Source organism: Schistocerca serialis, chromosome 2 (assembly GCF_023864345.2).
Source record: "Schistocerca serialis cubense isolate TAMUIC-IGC-003099 chromosome 2, iqSchSeri2.2, whole genome shotgun sequence".
Taxonomy (NCBI): Eukaryota; Metazoa; Arthropoda; class Insecta; order Orthoptera; family Acrididae; genus Schistocerca; species Schistocerca serialis.
This window is the reverse complement of record NC_064639.1, coordinates 1111297038-1111319703: the sequence shown is the minus strand read 5'-3', so window position 1 is coordinate 1111319703 and position 22666 is coordinate 1111297038.

Below are 22666 nucleotides of genomic sequence, written 5' to 3'. Positions count from 1 at the left end.
ATGTTATAGGTCCTGAGTGGTATTTAGCGAAAAATATGGTCACTAGGCGCGTTGGTAAGCAATGTAGTGAGTGCAAGTAAGGGAAGTTCTGTTCGCTAAACACGGTTCATAGCGACTAGCATTTCATGATGGCCATTGTAGACCGAAACCGATTATGTCATGGAATGTAATTATGTCTGAAACAAACAGATGTTCACAGTACCTCAATTTCCTTCGATGTAATGCCGTTCCTTTCTAAACAAATTCTAGATTGTTGCTCTAGAACGTGCTTGGTTTCGTTGGAGTTCATTACGGAACTCGTTAACCGTCATTTCTGTCACAGTAGTGTATTTGACTGTACTTATTTATCCTGTCAAAAGTATATATATATATATATATATATATATATATGTATATGTATATATATGTGTGTGTGTGTGTGTGTGTGTGTGTGTGTGTGTGTGTGTGTGTGTGTGTGTGTGTGCGTCTGTGTGTGTGTTTTGACATAATTTTACTCAAAAGAAGACCAAAAATTGGACACTTCAAGTGCATTTGGTGTAGCTCTCATGAGGTCTTGCACGGTGCAGGTGGTTAATGATAAGGAACACTGAGGGAAATGGCTGTTAGTCTGCTCAATGCCACACTGGCAAAGAACTGAGTCCACAGAGAAACCCCAAGTCCGCAAACTGGTCTTGCATCTCGTTGTGTTTGATCGTAATCTATTGAGAGACCTCCATGTTGACCACTTCTCCGAATGTCCAGGGGGAAGTTTTTCCTTTGGAGACATCCATTCTCCCAAATACCGACATTTCTCCCGCCATCGCGAGATCCTTGCCGCGTGTGGATTCTCGATGAGAGCCTCAGTAGTTGTCAAGAAGCTCTTTCTGGATTTCAGCCTAGGATGAGCGGGCTGACTACCATACAGTGGATGGGCCTCCTTCGATGTGGCCTTACTTTTCTCATATCTCGCAGCTACCACACGTCTGATCTCAGGAGGAGCTATACCAGGCAAGCAGTGGAGTTTTTCCACAGGAGTAGGTCTTAAGCAACCAGTGATAATCCGACAAGACTCATTTAGAGCCACATCTACGTTCCTGGCATGGCTTGTACGATACCGTACATGTATATTCAGCAGTGGAATAACATAGAGCAAGCGCTCTTGAGTGCACAGTGCATCGATTAACACCCCATGACGTACCTGTCAATTTTCTCACTATGTTATTTCTGGCTGACACTTTCTGTTTGGTGTTTAGGCAATGCTTTTTATATGTTAGTGCGCGATCCAGAGTTACTCCAAGATATATGGGAGTAGGATTATGTTTGATGCCTCCCCAGTATACATTTAAGAATCTAATTTGCCTGTTTATTCTTCAGGTGGAAAGCGCAGAGCTCAGACTTGGCAGGATTAGGTTTCAAGTAATTGCCACAGTGGTAAACAGTGAATTCTTCCAAAGATTTTGATAGCGTATCTTCTACAGTCTCAAAACAGTCAGACTGAGTAATGATAGCGCAGTCACCAGCATAAATAAAGCTTCGAGTTCCTTCAGGGATAGGTTGATCGTTGGTGTAGATGTTGAATAATAGCAGCGCAAGCTCGCTGCCTTGTGGTAGCTCATTTTTCTGAGTCCTCCATCTACTTTTCTTTCCTTGACCTTAGACTTACCTAACTAATCCATGATTTGTTTAAGTACGCCACGCTTTTTGGTTTCCTTGTTTGTGCTCTCAGACCGCCTTTATTTTACTCCACTGGGAATTTAGTTTGAACCTGCTGGCGCTATTCACATCACTCTCTGGGTCGCAGCTCACCCTGTCCTACCTCTCTGTCGCGCCCCTCCAATTTGCTTTCTAACTATTCACCGCGTTTTTTCCAGCTGCTCTCGAATGCAGTGAGCATTTTCTCCGTGATTTGTGCGGCATTGAACGGCACATCCACTCAGTCTGAATTAATCCTTCGTCCGAATGTATGATACTAGCAACTGTCAGCTGTTGTCCGCTTATGATTTTGGTAACAGCTTTGGAAACTTCGTCTTGAGATCTCACTATAAGCTTCTGTGTCCTTACTTTGCTAAAACACCATGACGCTCAAGTAAGCCAAAGTAATATCAATACGGAATTAATAAGCCTCCGAAATGCACTCATTTACGAAACAGACTCGAACTTCGCTGACAAAATTTCAGTGGTTATTTACGACATTTCCTGTGTATTTTGGTATAAGTGACCAGAGTAATAACATAACTATGATTTATTCGGTTTACTATGTTACTTACCTTTCTTTCTGTAAAAATACCTTCACAGCAGTGAAGAAGCCTGTTATATGCATACAAAAACGTACGACACAAAATACAGAGTGACGCAACAATGGTGACGCAAAAGTAGTGTGATGTTGGTGCCAAGGCTGCGGAAGCAGTTTTCCATAGCGTCGTTACGCCTTTTTTTCATTGACTTGAGTGGAACTATACACGAGGTGCATGTCGGCCACCACTTCAGCAGTAAACCTGTCAATACTGCTGCGTATCATTGCTGACGTACATCTAACACTACTGCAAGACCCAAGGTAGATTAAATAAATTAGAATATTGCGGTGTCACTGTCAATGCTGCGAAATGGTTCCAGTCTTATATAAGTAACAGGAAACAAAGGGTGTCGTTGCGAAATACCTCTGCAGTAAGCGGTCAGACTTTATCTGATTGGGAATTAATTACATGTGGTGTTCCTCAAGGTTACATCTTGGATCCCGAGCTTCTTCTCGTTTACATTAGTGACCTCTCGTCTGTTACATTGCCAGATGCTAATTTTGTTTTATTTGCAGATATACAAACACTGCAATAAGTAGCAAGTCAAGTACAGATGTAAAAATAGCTGCTAATCAAATTTTCAATGACAATAATAAACTGTTTAAAGCTAATTCAATCTCATTAAACTTTGAAAAGAACCACTATATGCAGTTGAGAACATGTAAGATATTTCCTTCCAGCATGTATATAATTTATGAAGACATGCAGATCGAAGAGGCTCACAGTGTCAAATTTCTGAGATTTCAATTCGTTAATAAATTCAGTTGGGAAGGACATACCACAGAATTGCTGAAGTGCCTAAAAGTATCTGTATTTGCAGTGAGAAGGACGTCAGATATAGGAGACATAAATATAAAAAATACTTGCATAGTTTGATTACTTTTATTCTGTTATGCCATATGGGATCTTATTCTGGAGTAACTCATCAAACAGAGCAAAAGTTTTTAACCTGCAAAAGCGTGTGATATGAATCATTTGTGGTGTAAATTCAAGAACATCATGCAGAAACCTGTTGAAGGAACTTTGGCTCCTAACCACTGCTTCTCAGAATATTTGTTCCTTAATCAAATTTGTTGCAAGCAATGTATCCCCATTTCCAACCAATACCTCGATACACCGTATCAGTACCAGGAATAATAACTACCTAAGTAAAGACCTAAAATCAATTATCTTGGTCCAAAAAGGGGTCCATTATTCAGAAACACACAATCCCAAAAATTGTCAGCAATCGTTAAAAACTTAGTTTCAGATAAAGCACGGTTTAAACATAGATTTAAAGACATTTTGATAGGCAACTCCTTCTATTCTGTAGATGAATGTCTTAACAGGGACTGTTAGACCAGCTTAAGTAAAATGTGTGTTAGCATTTGGTCACGACGGTCAAGATGAGGTATTTTGTGTATCATAAATTTATTAAAAGTAGATAAGTATGTTTCATTCTGAGAGAGTATTAATTCTGTAAATATTAGCAGTTCCAGTTTACTGTAATGTGTTCACCCATTTTAACGATCTCCTGACAAGCGATCAGTTTAGTAAGTATTGTATTCAGATGTTTTATGTTTTCTAGTTTATTCTTTCTGACATCTTCCCCATCCACGAGAATCATCTCATTTTTGGGTCTATGGAAGGAAAACTGAATATAATCTAATCCAACCCATTCGTACTGAACGTCAGTTGGCCCTACTGCTGTCAGAGCGAGTACCGTGACGTGAACGGTACACACGAGGCACACAGCGCTAACTGTCAACATTTGCACTGCTGTGCAGATATTTGAAGTGTAAAGCATACAGAAAGGTTAATTGGTACAAAAAATGAAACTCTGTAATGAAGTACCTGACCCCATGAATCACTGACACTTAAATACTCAGAAAATACTCCTAAAAAACCTTTAGAGTTATGTCGGTGAAGTTCTAGTCACCTTTTATAATCTTAAAAGCAATATCAAAAAAACAAAAACCGGTCAACACACAAACGCATCATTTTATAAACCTTTCAAAAAACTTTATAAAAGCTGTGTTTCAGACATAAACGAGCAATAACGGCTACGCACTTCATTTCACAAATAGATAACTGACATTTAACTTCTACATCTACATACATACGCCGCAATCCACCATACGGTGGGTGGCGGAGGGTACCTCGTACCACAACTAGCATCTTCACTCCCTGTTCCACTCCCAAACAGAACGAGGGAAAAATGACTGCCTATATGCCTCTGTACGAGCCCTAATCTCTCTTATCTTATCTTTGTGGTCTTTCCGCGAAATATAAGTTGGCGGCAGTAAAATTGTACTGCAGTCGGCCTCAAATGCTGGTTCTCTAAATTTCCTCAGTAGCGATTCACGAAAAGAACGCCTCCTTTCCTCCAGAGACTTCCACCCGAGTTCCTGAAGCATTTCCGTAACACTCGCGTGATGATCAAACCTACCAGTAACAAATCTAGCAGCCCGCCTCTGAATTGCTTCGATGTCCTCCCTCAATCCGACCTGATAGGGATCCCAAACGCTCGAGCAGTACTCAAGAATAGGTCGTATTACTGTTTTATAAGCAGTCTCCTTTACAGATGAACCACATCTTCCCAAAATTCTACCAATGAACCGAAGACTTCCCCACAACTGCCATTACATACTTGTTCCACTTCATATCGCTCTGCAGTGTTACGATCAAATATTTAATCGACGTGACTGTGTCAAGCGCTACACTACCAATGGAGTATTCCAACATTACGGGATTCTTTATACTATTCATTTGCATTAATTTACATTTATCTACATTTAGAGTTAGCTGTCATTCTGTACACCAATCACAAAACCTGTCCAGGTCATCTTGTATCCTCCTACAGTCACTCAACGACGACACCTTCCCGTACACACAGTATCATCAGCAAACAGCCGCACATTGCTATCCACCATATCCAAAAGATCATTTATGTAGATAGAAAACAACAGCGGACCTACCACACTTCCCTGGGGAACTCCAGATGATACCCTCACCTCCGATGAACACTCACCATGGAGGACAACGTACTGGGTTCTATTACTTAAGAAGTCTTCGAGCACTCACATATTTGGGAACCAATCCCATATGCTCGTACCTTAGTTAGGAATCTGCAGTGGGGCACCAAGTCAAACGCTTTCCAGAAGTCAAGGAATATGGCATCCGTCTGATACCCTTCATCCATCGTTCGCAAGATATCATGTGAGAAAAGGGCGAGTGGCGTTTCGCAGGAGCGATGCTTTCTAAAGCAGTGCTGGTGCATGGACAGCAACTTCCCTGTCTCAAGGAAATTCATCATATTCGAACGGAGAATATGTTCTAGAATCCTGCAACAAGCTGATGTTAAGGATATTGGTCTGTAATTTTGAGGATCCGTCCTTCTACCCTTCTTATATACAGGCGTCACCTGCGCTTTTTTCCATTCGCTCGGGCCTTTACGTTGGGCAAGAGATTCGCGATAAATGCAAGCTAAGTAAGGAGCCAATGCAGTAGAGCACTCTCTGTAAAACCGAATTTTAAATCTCTCTGGACGTTCTACAACACAATAGCCGCATCTCACCCTGCCTTCGCTGCGTGAGGCGGTATTTACTTCTGGTTGTTCTTCGCAGCTTGCGAAATTTGCTCATCGAATCTCCTGCTGCTCGTGGAGAATCTATGCAGTAGGTCGGCACGTACAATACTTGGTCCATCCTACGGTTACGTCTGTCAGGATATAAAAAAAACCTTAACTCCTTCCGGACAGGCCATGAAGGCCCAAAGGTACCGACCGGCCGCCGTGTCTTCCTCAGCCCACATCGTCACTGGATGCGAATATAGAGGGGCATGCGGTCAGCACACCGCTCTCCCGGCCGTATGACAGTTTTCGAGACCGGAGCCGTTACTTCTCAGTCAAGTAGCTGCTTAGTTTGCCTCACAAGGGCTGAGTGCACCCCCCTTGCCAAAAGCGCTCGGCAGACCGGATGGTCACCCATCCAACTGCTAGCCCAGCCCGACAGCACTTAACTTCGTTGATCTGACGGGAACCGGTGTTACCACTGCGACAAGGCCGTTGGCGTCTGTGAAGATATACACGTGCATAAAGGCTAGCTGAACATAGGAGAGTTACGTTAATGTTCGTATATGAGCTGCTCAAAAAATGTGGCACTTGCATCAGTATTCATATATATTGCGACTAGGTCGGCTTAAATGTTAACATTTTATTTTGATAAAACGTTATTAATAGTTTCTAAACATTGTAAGCCATGTAATAATACGCTGGTAACAATTTGTCTCTCACTGTAAGCCTACGCATTAGCATCCCACTGCAGCTCAGAGATACGTAACTAAGATGAACGCCACCAAGTCTACGTGGAAAGAGAGCTTTACCACTTCTACATCGGAAGCAAGAGCAAATCATTGCAAGAAGGCAAGTTCTGCTAGGCAGGCACTTCTTGAGAAGCGTCATCCAGTCACAGACAGCCATTCCATCCCCCCTCCTCCCTCCCCCTCCCCCCCCCCCCCCCACACACACACAGGGCCTTCATTCGATTCACTGGTTACTTATATCAAATTCCTGCTGTCTTACCGCCTCCCTTGTCTCGATCTTCTATTTTCCTCTCGTTTAATGGGAGTTGTTGGTGTTTTAGTTATCTCTGTTTTCCGGTTTGCTGGGACAGTATTTGTTTCACACACACTCTCGCCTAGTCACTATTTACTCCGTCGTAGGTGCCATTGTGGCTTATAAATGCCCTTCGGCACCAGTATTCTGTTCTCGTGGGGCAAATTACGGTCAAATTCGCGAAGCTTGTGACCTCTAACCAGCGCGACACCACTCGCCTATATCTGACGTTCTGCTCTCGCACAGAAAACTCAATACATAGAATTAAAGTCATTCACATCTTAAATCTGCATAATTAATAGCTTCACAAAAGGTTCATACCAGTAACCTGCTATCGAGAGGAATAACAGGTAGTAACCTACGTCTTGTAAGCAGAAAGGCAATCCTTTCCCGTGTGCTTTCATTAGTGCTTGCGTTAGATGCCTCAAATCACTCTCTTAGATTAGATAGAATTAAAGAATTTCATGAGGTGAATGCGTCACTACTGCTTCTGTGTCCCCAGGCTCAAATTTTCCTCTTTTTGACATATTATAAAGTAAAGGAGATTTCATCGCCGTTCTAAACAGACAGTCTATAAAACCATCGAGAACATCGAGTTCGCCACAACAGCAGGTGACAAGAAGAACCGCGTACCAGTTAAGAGTGTTGCTGCTACTGCACTTGTCGGCGGACCTTGTGTTGTCTGTGGTTGTAGACTTAATTTTAGTATTGACATTAATGATACTTTCTCACATGGTAATGGTTGGCTCACTGTAGCCATTGTACGTGGAGGTACGGGAGTACCTAACGTGCCAGGACTTGAAAGTTTTGATTGTATAATATACCAGGAGGTTATACGAACCTTTCCCTATTTACCACGTTATACCACGGAAACTAATTACTGTACGAGTGCCAAACTCGGTAGGATTAATGTCAAGAACATGGGGAAGAGAAATAATCAATTTAATCAACAACAAAAAAAAAGGTTCAAATGGCTCTGAGCACTATGCGACTTAACTCCTGAGATCATCAGTTGCCTAGAACTTAGAACTAATTAAGCCTAACTAATCTAAGGACATCACACACATCAATGCCCGTGGCAGGATTCGAATCTGCGACAGTAGCGGTCGCCTGGTTAAAGACTGTATCGCCTAGAACCGCACGGCCACTCCGGCCGGCTCAATTTAATCGAAACACTGCTACGGTACATCATATCATTACATACGGGTAACATTGCAGCTACAAAATGGACCCAATATGGCGCCCACCAGTATCCAGAAGAGTCTGAACGCGCAGGATTGCGTTCTGCACAGCAGAACGAAGCATGTCTGTAGGTATGCTGGCTACCTCTCTTCGTATGCTGCCCTTCAAATCCGCACATGTGTGAACGTTCCCCTGGTGAACCCCGTCCTTCAGGTAGAACCAAAACCAGAAACCACAGGGAGTGAGATCCGGTGACCGTGCTGGCCAAGCACTAAGAAACGAGCGGCTGATAATCGGTCCTCACCTTGCGTGAAAGCTATCGAGTCCAATGCGTCTCTCTCCTGTAGGGCGGGCATGACATGCTGGCAAAGCATATCACAACAGCGCTGGCCAGTCACACTGCACGTCTTTGATCTTTGAGCGTCAATCTGTTTAGAAACGTAGCTGTGAAGCCACGCCATTCAGTGATTCGTTTACCATACAGAGTCATGCACAGTGACTGGGGCTGTAGATCCCCACGCTCGGCAATTCTGTATGTTCACCTCACCCACCAGAGAAAAAATGAGCATTTTCTGTCCATAGGATGGTCCAGAGACAGCCCTCGTCAAGTTCAATCCTTGCGAGAAAGTGGAGAGCGAAGTCAATACGTCGCTGTGCGTCCTGTGGTGCAAGCTGCTGTTCGATATGGTTCTTGTACGGATGCCATTTGAGAACGGTTTGATGCACCTTCCGTACGGTGGATCATGGAATGTTCAACAGTCGTTACCCAGTACGCGCTTACTGACGCAGTGTTGTCCGCCGTAGCAACAGCGATGTCATCAGCCACCTGTGGTGCAACCGGTCGTTGGCCTCTTCCCGGAACGACGCCCAGTTCTCCTTTTGATTCTAACTTAATGCTCCACACAGCAGGTGGGGAAAGAGGACCCATCCGTAATCCTTTCAGCTGGCGATATCCTCGAAGTGCAGCTGCAGCATTACTGTTGTTTTGATAATAGAGCTTCAGCAGTAATGCCCTGCTTCTTTTGTCCAAGCTCATGTTGACGCATCAACAAGTGCACTGCGAATGGTTGGGAGTGTGAGACTATGAATCACGATGACTGATCAAGACACCTGGTGGCCACAGTTGCAACAGTCCGCCCCTGATAGCTGAGTGGTCAGCACGATGGAATGTCATACCTAACGGCCCGGATTCGATTCCTGGCTGGGTCGGAGGTTTTCTCCACTCTGGGAGTGGGTATTGCGTTGTCCTTATCTTCATCCACATCGACGCGAAATTCGCCAAAGTGGCGTCAACTCGAAAGACTTGCACCAGGCGAACGGTCTACCCGACGGGAGGCCCTAGCCACACGACATTTCCATTTCCATAGTTGCAACAGAACGGTGGCGCTATGACGCATGGAAATCGTGCACCCCATACTCTGTACATTATTGCTGCCACGTTTAGTACTCGTACGCTAATTAGTTTCCGTATTATAACGTGTTAAACACGGAAAGTGTAAATATTACCACCCGTTATGTGTTGGCCCATGCCAACTTAGAACTCATTGAAGCTATCACAGAATGTAAATTTTTGAATGTAACATCAAGCTACATACAGAGTGATAGTTTACCCATAACTCCACTCTCTTTTACCTGTGCTAAAAGGTGACATATGAATCGAAACGAACGCATCCACAACAGAAGTATCGCTTATGCACTAAAGATGACGCGAAAATCTGTGTGGAGTGAATTATATGCTCTAAAGGTAAAGCAAAAGCAATGTTCCAATGGCGATAAAATCAGTGATAGTGCAATGACATGCACTAGTATCAATGCAAACTGTTCAGATATGAAGCGTCACTGAACTGACAATTGAAAATTTGCTCCCCATTTCTTACATGCTCCACAGATCATTTGAACAATTATTTCATCGAAATCATGTGGAGAGAGTTAGTTTACAGTTCACGTACACGAGATTAGTGTTACCGTTAAAGAAAGTATTATGCCTTTAGTCCTCCTGCGGCGTGGCGGGTTTTAAAAGGTGGCGTTAAATGATTGTCTGATCACTTATCTTCGGCATACTGTTCCGACAAAAGTTCAGCCTACCTCATTACGGCGTCAGATCACCAGCCCGTTTCTCTGCATGCGTCAATACTGTTCAGACGGTGTTAAAAGCAGCGTTGTAGAAAAACACCGTCAATACTTACGTTTGCAAAGTTCTCGTGAACTGTGGTAGTAAGCTATCCTGTAATATAACAATTTTCGGGTGGAGGGCGATTGCTTCATCTCCTTACAAAAATGTCAAAATTCTGCTACGAGTTCTTTCATTTCTTTAGGTTCCAAATAAACACTTGCCATCAGCCCGTATTTAACTAACAAATAATATCACTGTCCTCAGTTCACAGTTCATACAACCCAGTACACACACAAGGCAGCCAGGAATGTACTTAAGTCCGACCCGAATTATTATGCGATTTACAGTCATTACTCTGCTGCAATATACGAGTTTCACATTCGGTCCTTTTCAGTGGATTTCTAATAAAGACACTTCTCGCCAAATATTCCATAGACAGATACGAAATACGCCATGCGGAATTCTACAAAGGCCAACAGATCACTTCACAAAGCTCAGATTTTCTCAATCTGTCCGTAAATGCAACTGCTTTCACGGCAATACAATTCTTACTCGTGAAACCAGTGACTTCTTCATTTTACTCATAATGTAGACGGACACGTCCAACACGACCTGCGCGTCCGATAGCTAGCCAACGACTGACTTCCTGCCGTTCCTTCCAGGGCCTGTAACTACTTACAATGCGTGGGAAATGCTTAACGCTGATTGGTTGTTCAAATTGACCAGCCAGTCAAAACAATCCTCCGAGTTCCTTCTCGCGCTAAAACTGTCTTACGCCATTCAACATTCACAGATGCATTTACGTCACTTCATCATGAAAATATTAATAAAATGCTTAACAAAAGCAAACGAAAAGAAAACTAATCTTGAAATAACTTTAGAAAACTATTACTCTGTTAACGGCTATTCTGGCTGCCTTCTTACAAAAGCAAGCACCTTTAGACATACGTCATTAACAAGGTGGGGAAATTACATTTTTCATTGTAACTTGCTTGCATAACACTTTCCCATGATACGAGGGCAGTTCAATAAGTAATGCAACACATTTTTTTTCTGAAACAGGGGTTGTTTTATTCAGCATTGAAATACACCAGGTTATTCCCCAATCTTTTAGCAACACAACACTATTTTTCAACGTAAGCTCCATTCAATGCTACGGCCTTACGCCACCTTGAAATGAGGGCCTGTATGCCTGCACGGTACCATTCCACTGGTCGATGTCGGAGCCAACGTCGTACTGCATCAATAACTTCTTCATCATTCGCGTAGTGCCTCCCACGGATTGCGTCCTTCATTGAGCCAAACATATGGAAACCCGACGGTGCAAGATCGGGGCTGTAGGGTGCATGAGGAAGAACAGTCCACTGAAGTTTTGTGAGCTCCTCTCGGGTGCGAAGACTTGTGTGAGGTCTTGCGTTGTCATGAAGAAGAAGTTCGTTCAGATTTTTGTGCCTACGAACACGCTGAAGTCGTTTCTTCAATTTCTGAAGAGTAGCACAATACACTTCAGAGTTGATCGTTTGACCGTGGGGAAGGACATCGAACAGAATAACCCCTTCAGTGTCCCAGAAGACTGTAACCATGACTTTACTGGCTGAGGGTATGGCTTTACACTTTTTCTTGGTAGGGGAGTGGGTGTGGCGCCACTCCATTGATTGCCGTTTTGTTTCAGGTTCGAAGTGATGAACCCATGTTTCATCGCCTGTAACAATCTTTGACAAGAAATTGTCACCCTCAGCCACATGACGAGCAAGCAATTCCGCACAGATGGTTCTCCTTTGCTCTTTATGGTGTTCGGTTAGACAACGAGGACCCAGCGGGAACAAACCTTTGAATATCCCAACTGGTGAACAATTGTGACAGCACTACCAACAGAGATGTCAAGTTCAGCACTGAGTTGTTTGATGGTGATCCGTCGATCATCTCGAACGAGTGTGTTCGCACGCTCCGCCATTGCAGGAGTCACAGCTGTGCACGGCCGGCCCGCACGCGAGAGATCAGACAGTCTTGCTTGACCTTGCGGCGATTATGACACACGCTTTGCCCAACGACTCACCGTGCTTTTGTCCACTGCCAGATCACCGTAGACATTCTCCAAGCGCCTATGAATATCTGAGATGCCCTGGTTTTCCGCCAAAAGAAACTCGATCACTACCCGTTGTTTGCAACACACATCCGTTACAGACGCCATTTTAACAGCTCCGTACAGCGCTGTCACCTGTCGGAAGTCAATGAAACTATACGAGACGAAGCGGGAATGTTTGAAAATATTCCACAAGAAATTTTCGGTTTTTTCAACCAAAATTGGCCGAGAAAAAAAATGTGTTGCATTACTTATTGAACTGCCCTCGTACAGTAACATAATGTTGAACCTGAGATCATATCGAATTTTTTCGTATGTCCCACATACACACTCTCACTCATTCTCATTTACTCACACAACACATTAAATAAATACTGATCTTTTCTGAATTTTATATTACGAAAATGAAAAATAGTTAAAAAAATTTCAATAAATCGTTCTGCAATTTAGTGAACTTCAGTAATTATGCCAAATTACACTAAAAGACAGACAGCTATGAATCCTAACTGACTTTAATCTTGTAAGTGTCGGTTTGGGGTGTGGGTGTTTTAGGTAATTTTCTCTAACTCTGAAAGTATGCCAGCTAGAAAGCTCAGATTTTTACACAATCTTCTTTTTAATAACAAAGAGCAGTATATTGACTTTTAACAACATTGAATAATATTTAATATAGTTTATTTAGATTCTTAGGGGCTTGAATATTCTGTCGCTCGAATTGACAGATGTACAGCTTCCCACGGCTAGGCTAGCGACAGGTGCGAATGAGTCACACTAAGTTACAAGCGGTTGTTTCTATCACCGCCAACGGTTCCAAAGCTACGAGTCGTACTGCAAAGTTGTGCAATAAATGCTATTGCGTATTGACTCGCTACGTTACACTCGTCATGCAACTAAACTTAGAAACTAAACTACCAGTTCTTAAATAAACATTCGTCCATAGAACAGGAGTTGTAGGAAAGAAACAATTTGCGTTTATATATAAAACTTAAATGCTATCTGTTAGTCTTTTGATATTATTCAGCGAATGATCACTGAGGGTAATAAGGCTCGCTATTGTGCAGTACTTTCTCTCTAAGTCATGACAAACCCCATAAATTAATCCATAAGGCATTAGTGAGGGAAAATATGCAGCATACATGAGAAGGCTAATTCGTTTGTTTGTTGTACAGGCAATTATACGAAGAGCCAAAGTACTTGAATTTTATTATTTGAGCAGCCCAGTAGTATGCTTCCTCCACTCCAAGTTGTCATCAATACGACACCCAACAACTCGAGCTTTCTTCCCTATTTATTGGTTTCCCTATTTATTGGTTCCTGTTCATATGCTACACCAGTTGTTATTATGGGTCTGTTTGTTGCATAGAACTGAATATAGTGTACAATCAACATTAAGGGAAAGTCCATTTACAGAGCACTATCTGATAATTCTTTGAAAAAATTATTAACAATCCGCTTTAGTGCTTTCTCTCTAACCGGTTTCAATATAACCTAGTATCATCTGAAGAAAGTACAAATTCTACTTGATGAACATTAAGTGAAAGATCATTCATATGTGTACAGAATAAGAGTGGACTCAAAACTGATCCCTCACAATTTATCCTCAGTCACTAAAATTTTCTCTTATTTCAATCTCGTTCAATTATTCTCCACAACTTTTTGTATTCTGTTTGTTAACACTACTAAAACTAGTTGCTTGTAAAACCGTCGATTCCATAAAACTTAAGTTTTTCTAAGTGAGTGATAAGATCTACCCAGACACTTTGGAAAGATCACAGAAAACACCAAAATATTCTGTACTTATTAGACTGTTAAAAAAATTATTAGACTTTTCATTCCATTCAGCAAATCATGTAATTCTTTTTCTTTTTCACTCAGGATAGCAATGCGAATCGTATTATTGATATTTTAAAATTCCACTCCTGAACCTTTCTTTTATTTCCGTCATTGCTTCTTCGATGTACAGATTGAACAGTACGGGAGGGGCAAAAGACAACATCCCTGTCTTACACCCTTTTTAATCCGAGCACTTCGTTATTGGTCATCCACTCCTATTATTCTATCTTGGTACTTGTACATATTGTATGCTACCCGTCTTTCCCTGTAGCTTATCCTTACTTTTGTTAGAATTTCTAACATCTTGCACAGTTTTACATTGTCGAATGCTTTTTCCAGGTCGTCAGATCCTATGAACGTGTCTTGATTTTTCTTTAGTCTTGCTTTCGTTGTCAGTCACATCGTCAGAATTACTGTCTGGTGCTTATGTGCTTCCTAAAGCCAAACTGATCGTCATCTAACACGTGTTCACTTTTCTTTCCCTTGCATACAGTTTATCGTGAATAAAACTATAGAACCAGCAACTAAATGACCGTTCCAAAGAGAACTGTAGCTATTCACAATGTTTTATTCCTGTTTTGATACTTTAACGAGGGATTACTGGTGTTACAGACTTAAAAAGACTATTGTTTGAACATATTCATAGATAATGGCGTCCTCTGAACTGCAGAATTATGCCAATCTACCGGGTTAAAAATAGACATGTTCCTACAAAAAGAAACTCCACATATTGCTCGACCGAAAGAGGAATTTTTAAATTGCATCCGTAGTCACAGGTCTCTAACTTTGCCTTGTATATTGCAACAGGCAGAAATGATTCAGTGCGCGGAATTACATTTTAAATTTTAAGTGTTTCCAGCACATTCTGGTAATGAAAGCAGCCTCCGCATTATGGAAATAGCCATGTTGTGGGTAGGTCACCTCATCGCATTCTCCACTCCTAATGTATCCTATAGGAGTGTAGTTGATACTGGCCCATTAGACCAACCATCGTAATGGTTACCTTCAACCCACAGATCCGCAGCCAGTTACATTCCATCTCCACTTTCCTCCTCATCAATAGTGACAATAGGAAAGAGTTCATGCAACAGAAAGCTAATTAGTTGTCATGTCCCACAAAACTCGATCCTAGGACCTTAATAACTTTTGTGTCTATTAGTCACCTTTCAAAAGTAGCATTAACAGGCGATAAGTTTGTTTATTTTGCAGCTGATTACGATCATAGAGATCAAAATCAAGATTTCGAAAATAGCTGTTACTTAAGTTTCTTTGGATATTAATAAATCTTTTCTAGCCTATTCACTGTCATTAAATTCTGAAAAAAGTTCTTCATATGCAATTCAGATCTAGTAAGCAGATTCCATAACATATGTACAAAATAAAATGTCATGTATGCTACTGGATTAGAAATTCAGACGAGAGGAGCAATTATACATCTTACAATGCCCAAAAAGATCATTATCTGTGTTGCTTATGTTTTCAGAAACAAGAGATGAAAAAATGTAAACGTTCATATTTTGCTCACTTTCATTACACATTGCCATGTCGTATATTATTTTGAGGTAACTCATAAATATAAGTTAAAGATTTAAGCAAGCAAGAATTTTGCGTGGCATGAGATTTGGTTCCTCAATAATGCACAGAAAGACAAAGGATAACTTTCTTCAGTTTTCTTAAAGTACTTACATTCCCTTCAACAGATAGCGATGCAGGGAGACAATAAATTGCATGTCACAGCAGCACAGTTCTAGAAACGACTATGGTTACAGGAGGTAGTGCGCAGATTGGTCATCAGAAGAGTTACTAGTGTCAGCGGACTGGAGACAGTCAAGCTGGTATTCGTGAAGGTGTGGGTGCTAAAGTCACACGACCAGTAACTACAGGAATCGCAGTAACGGAGTGTCACAAGGTGCAAAATCAGGATAGCGAAGGTCGGTCCTGTGGTAAAAGAGCATTTAAATTGTAAAATGTCGACCATAGAGGTTACTGACTAGGATATGCTTCATTCTTCATGAGATGTTCGCCTCTCCTGCAAAGTTTGTTAAGGACCGGCGCTTGAAAATACAGAAGAACGCTCACCAACGCCAAGAAAAAATATGTGATATGCAGCACTACGCACATCGTCAAACACGGAGTAAAAAAGATTATGAAAAATCAGTTGTTATCATCGGCTGATGAAAACTAGTTTCCACGGTTACTATGAGTTCTGGGTCATTCACATGTGGCATCTGGTGTAATTCATTGCCGTAAGTTGCTCAACATGTTTATATTTCTAAAGATACATTTCAAGACTGGTTCTTAGGTTAGTTGTCACCGCCCGGTCCCGTACAAAATGCCTGTTAGTCTTCCATTATTCAGAGGCTTTTTATTGCTATTATTTAACTTTTGTCAACAGACCATTAAACCAATGTGAACCACAACAACATTTAGAACATGACATATTCACTTGTACATACAGTTCCCAACAATAATACACATTAACACGACATTAGCATTATCATGAAAGGATGTTTGCAGTGTTAGTTAATGCAAATGCAAGGTATTTTTTTGTGAACTGAAGCTGCAACAAGATCTAAGTTAGTTTAGCAATAATGGTCTTCTACGGTCTGTGTGGGACCGTTTCTTTGTGGCCACTGTAAATCCTGAAAACGAAACAAATGTCTGCAATATCTTGCATCAAATTGCCGTCGCATTTGGGAGACCTCACAAATCCTAATAAGCTTTCTGTCTGCATGGCGCCGTTGTAGTCAATTTCGGACATAACGAAAACAAATGTATTCAATAGAAGAGCGAATGTTCTATCTGTCTCCTGAAACTACAGCTCTACATCTCATCAATTTAAACGCGAAATATATAGATATTAGCAGCAGAGCGAATGTTCTATCTGTCTCCTGAAACTACAGCTCTACATCTCATCAATTTAAACGCGAAATATATAGATATTAGCAGCAGTATTAATTACGACATATATTTGCAATAAGACATATCGTTATCGATCGGTTCGAAATCCTGCATACTATGAAAAATGCAACCACCAAACCTATTATTTGATCACTACTTCATCACACGTCAGTATTAAGTTTTGTTCTTAGGTCAGTAATGTTGCCAGTATTAACTCTAAATCTCGTGTCTGTCTGCACATACCTGTGAAAGTTGCATAGCGCTACTGATAATTGATTTGGTTAATACATGTCTTTCTTAGGTTTCATTTATATGATGTTTTTCCTGTCATAAACCACATCATCATTTAACCATGACAATACAGGAATACAATGAAGCGCCAAAGAAACTGTTATAGGCATGCGTATTCAAATACAGAGATGTGTAAAAAGCAGAACACAGCACTGCGGTCGGCAACGCCTATATAAGACAACAATTGTCTGTCGCAGCTGTTAGATCGGTTACTGCTGTTACAATGGCTGGTTATCAAGATTTAAGTGAGTTTGAACGTGGTGTTGTAGTCGGCGCACAAGCGATGGGATACAGCATCTCCGACGTAGCGATGAAGTGGGGATTTTCCAGTACGGCCACCTCACGAGTGTACCGAGAATATCAGGGATCCGGTAAAACATCAAATCTCCGACATCGCTGCGGCCGGAAAAAGATCCTGCAAGAACGGGACCAACGACGACTGAAGAGAATCGTTCAACGTGACAGAAGTGCGACCCTTCCGCAATGTAGCGCCATCAACAAGTGTCAACGTGCGAACCATTCTACGAAACATCGCCTATACGGGGTTTCGGAGCCGAGGGTCCATTTGTGTACCCCTGATGACTGCACGAGATAAAGCTTTACGCCTAGCCTGGGCCCCGTCAACACCGACATTGGACTGTTGATGATAAGAAATACGTTGCCTGGTCAGACGAGTCTCGTTTCAAATTGTATCGAGTGGATGGACGTGTACGAGTATGGAGACAACCTCATGAATCCATGGAACCGGCATCTCAGCAGGGCTGTTCAAGCTGGTGGAGGCTCTATAATGGCGTGGGGCGTGTGCTGGTGGAGTGATATGGGACTCCTGATACGTCGAGATACGACTTCGACAGGTGACACGTACGTAAGCATCCTGGCTGATCACCTGCATCCATTCATGTCCATTGTGCATTCCGATGAACTTGTGAAATTCCAGCAGGACTATTCGACACCCCACAAGTCCAGAATTGACACAGAGTGGCTCCAGGAACACGCTTTTGAGTTTAAACACTTCCGCTTGTCTCCAAACTCCTGACATGAACATTATTGAACATATGTGAGATGCCTTGCAACGTGCTGTTCAGAAGAGATCTCCAGCCCCTCGCTCTCTTACGGATTTATGTACAGCCCTGCAGGATTCATGATTTCAGTTCCCTCCAGTACTACTTCAGACATTAGTCGAGTCCATGCCACGTCGCGTTGCCGTACTTCCGCGTGCTCGCGGGAGTCCTACACGATATTAGGCAGGTGTACTAGTTTCTTTCACTCTCCAGTGTAATTGACGATGTGTTTTTGAAGCTTCAGTCTCAAATATAATTACAGTAAGACGTCAGCAAATTGTGAGTGATAGTGATTATAGTTTCGTAAAGGCCACGGAATGTGCAGGACTAATATAAGAAGTGCATCCATAAAACATGCGATCTTCTAAAACTTTAACACGAAGATAAGTCAGATATAAAGTAAACCAGAGATAAAATGGACGCACATTCGGATGACATAATAAATAAAATAAATGTCGTGTGACTAGGGCCTCCCGTCGGGTAGAGCGTTCGCCGGGTGCAAGTCTTTCGGTTTGCACGTCGATGGGGATGAAATGATGATTAGGACAACACAACACCCAGTCCCTGAGCGGAGAAAATCTGATCTAGCCGGGAATCGAACCAGAGATCTCAGGATAGACATTCCGTCGCGCAGACCACTTTTTTTTTTATTTTCATTATAGTTCGTTGCGTTTGGTCTGGGCGGACGTCACAAGCCATCCTTTCAAGGTGATCGTTGTTTCCTTGAGTCAGTTTTTTTTTAATTACAGAGAGCACGCAGCCCTCTGACCGAACACGCTGAGCTACCGAGCCGGCACTACTCAGCTACCGATGGTGGACGGATGACATAATGGATATAATGGAGAAAGAACGCGATTAACAGGTGGAGGATGAATGTAACATGAAATTAAATGTGACGTGTATAGTTTCAAGTGGTTACAGGGAAGTGACAATATTTTCAGCTATTTTGTAACTAATGCAGTTATGGAGGTAGGCAAGTGAGTGGCTCTGAGGGATGACAGGTTTCTTCTTCTGAAGGTTGAGGCGAAGAGAGCGCTAAAAGCAGTTTGAGATGTTTACTGGCGAATAGTTCGGATAGGGGAATTACTTGCGAGAGGACGGTTTCGAAACATGTTTTGTGATGCTGTAGCGAGCACACTTTCCTGCAGTAATAATAGAAGGTATACTTGGAAGCAACCCACATGCATTATAAAATATCGCCGGCCGGAGTGGCCGAGCGGTTCTAGGCGCTACAGTCTGGAACAGCGCGACCGCTACTGTCGCAGGTTCGAATCATGCCTCGGGCATGGATGTGTGTGATGTCCTTGGGTTAGTTAGGTTTAAGTAGTTCTAAAGGGGACTGATGACCTCAGATGTTAAGTCCCATAGTGCTCAGAACCATTTGAACCATTTGAGCCATTACAAAATATCAGTTTAAAACCATCAAGTAATAATCAGCTAACTAACTCCTCGCGAATAATTGTCTGTGATAATGTGATGTCCACCACTATACGACTCCCTGTGCACACTGCACTGGTGTTCTCATATGCTTCAACATCTCTGATGTGTGTCAGAGTATTGCCAGCAGCCACAGACAATTTCAGTCAGTCGTAATGTTACTTTCTCACTGTTTATAGGAAGTAAAATGTTTAAAATATTAGGTAGCATTACTAACGGTTTGCTCATTATCACCGTGCGACACAGCTGCTAAACGCCCACTGTACTAGTGCCCTTGTCTGTTCTGTAGGACGTATTCTCTACTAGCCTCATTTCTATCTTAGTCTGGTGTCAGCGATGTAAAACACACACACATATACACTTATATGAAAATAACAAGTACAGATATAAAATCAGAATAGCTTGTGTAGATACAATTACTTGAAAGATAAACAAATTACCTAAAAAAGTTGTTGTGTGTGAGACGTCTTCCATAATGTGGAGCTAAGAGTGAGTAAACCAAAGTGAACTACTACTGTACACTGATTAATGTGTACGTTATGTGATGTTCGGAATGAGATTAACAGTGAGTGCTGGGTTGGATACTACATCTACATCTACACTGATACTCCGCAAGCCACCCAACGGTGTGTGGCGGAGGGCACTTTACGTGCCACTGTCATTACCTCCCTTTCCTGTTCCAGTCGCGTATAGTTCGCGGGAAGAACGACTGTCTGAAAGCCTCCGTGCGCGCTCTAATCTCTCTAATTTTACATTCGTGATCTCCTCGGGAAGTATAAGTAGGGGGAAGCAATATATTCGATACCTCATCCAGAAACGCACCCTCTCGAAACCTGGCGAGCAAGCTACACCGCGATGCAGAGCGCCTCTCTTGCAGAGTCTGCCACTTGAGTTTATTAAACATCTCCGTAACGCTATCACGGTTACCAAATAACCCAGTGACGAAACGCGCCGCTCTTCTTTGGATCTTCTCTATCTCCTCCGTCAACCCGACCTGGTACGGATCCCACACTGATGAGCAATACTCAAGTATAGGTCGAATGAGTGTTTTGTAAGCCACCTCCTTTGTTGATGGACTACATTTTCTAAGCGCTCTCCCAATGAATCTCAACCTGGTACCCGCCTTACCAACAATTAGTTTTATATGATCATTCCACTTCAAATCGTTCCGTACGCATACTCCCAGATATTTTACAGAAGTAACTGCTACCGGTGTTTGTTCCGCTATCATATAATCATACAATAAAGGATCCTTCTTTCTATGTATTCGCAATACATTACATTTGTCTGTGTTAAGGGTCAGTTGCCACTCCCTGCACCAAGTGCCTATCCGCTGCAGATCTTCCTGTATTTCGCTACAATTTTCTAATGCAGCAACTTCTCTGTATACTACAGCATCATCCGCGAAAAGCCGCATGGAACTTCCGACACTATCTACTAAGTCATTTATATATATTGTGAAAAGCAATGGTCCCATAACACTCCCCTGTGGCACGCCAGAGGTTACTTTAACGTCTGTAGACGTCTCTCCATTGATAACAACATGCTGTGTTCTGTTTGCTAAAAACTCTTCAATCCAGCCACACAGCTGGTCTGATATTCCGTAGGCTCTTACTTTGTTTATCAGGCGACAGTGCGGAACTGTATCGAACGCCTTCCGGAAGTCAAGAAAAATAGCATCTACCTGGGAGCCTGTATCTAATATTTTCTGGGTCTCATGAACAAATAAGGCGAGTTGGGTCTCACACGATCGCTGTTTCCGGAATCCATGTTGATTCCTAAATAGTAGATTCTGGGTTTCCAGAAATGACATGATACGCGAGCAAAAAACATGTTCTAAAATTCTACAAGAGATCGACGTAAGAGATATAGGTCTATAGTTTTGCGCATCTGCTCGACGACCCTTCTTGAAGACTGGGACTATCTGTGCTCTTTTCCAATCATTTGGAACCCTCCGTTCCTCTAGAGACTTGCGGTACACGGCTGTTAGAAGGGGGGCAAGTTCTTTCGCGTACTCTGTGTAGAATCGAATTGGTATCCCGTCAGGTCCAGTGGACTTTCCTCTATTGAGTGATTCCAGTTGCTTTTCTATTCCTTGGACACTTATTTCGATGTCAGCCATTTTTTTCGTTTGTGCGAGGATTTAGAGAAGGAACTGCAGTGCGGTCTTCCTCTGTGAAACAGCTCTGGAAAAAGGTGTTTAGTATTTCAGCTTTACGCGTGTCATCCTCTGTTTCAATGCCATCATCATCCCGTAGTGTCTGGATATGCTGTTTCGAGCCACTTACTGATTTAACGTAAGACCAGAACTTCCTAGGATTTTCTGTCAAGTCGGTACATAGAATTTTACTTTCGAATTCAATGAACGCTTCACGCATAGCCCTCCTTACGCTAACTTTGACATCGTTTAGCTTCAGTTTGTCTGAGAGGTTTTGGCTGCGTTTAAACTTGGAGTGGAGCTCTCTTTGCTTTCGCAGTAGTTTCCTAACTTTGTTGTTGTACCACGGTGGGTTTTTCCCGTCCCTCACAGTTTTACTCGGCACGTACCTGTCTAAAACGCATTTTACGATTGCCTTGAACTTTTTCCATAAACACTCAACATTGTCAGTGTCGGAACAGAAATTTTCGTTTTGATCTGTTAGGTAGTCTGAAATCTGCCTTCTATTACTCTTGCTAAACAGATAAACCTTCCTCCCTTTTTTTATATTCCTATTAACTTCCATATTCAGGGATGCTGCAACGGCCTTATGATCACTGATTCCCTGTTCTGTATATACAGTCACTGATGTATAAATTGCTCGTACTTCTGTTAATATTTTCTAGCGTTCCATAATTCCTTGATAGAAGCTACGGACAAACTTGTTTCCTCACTCCTTTAAGAAAATTATTCACAGAGCG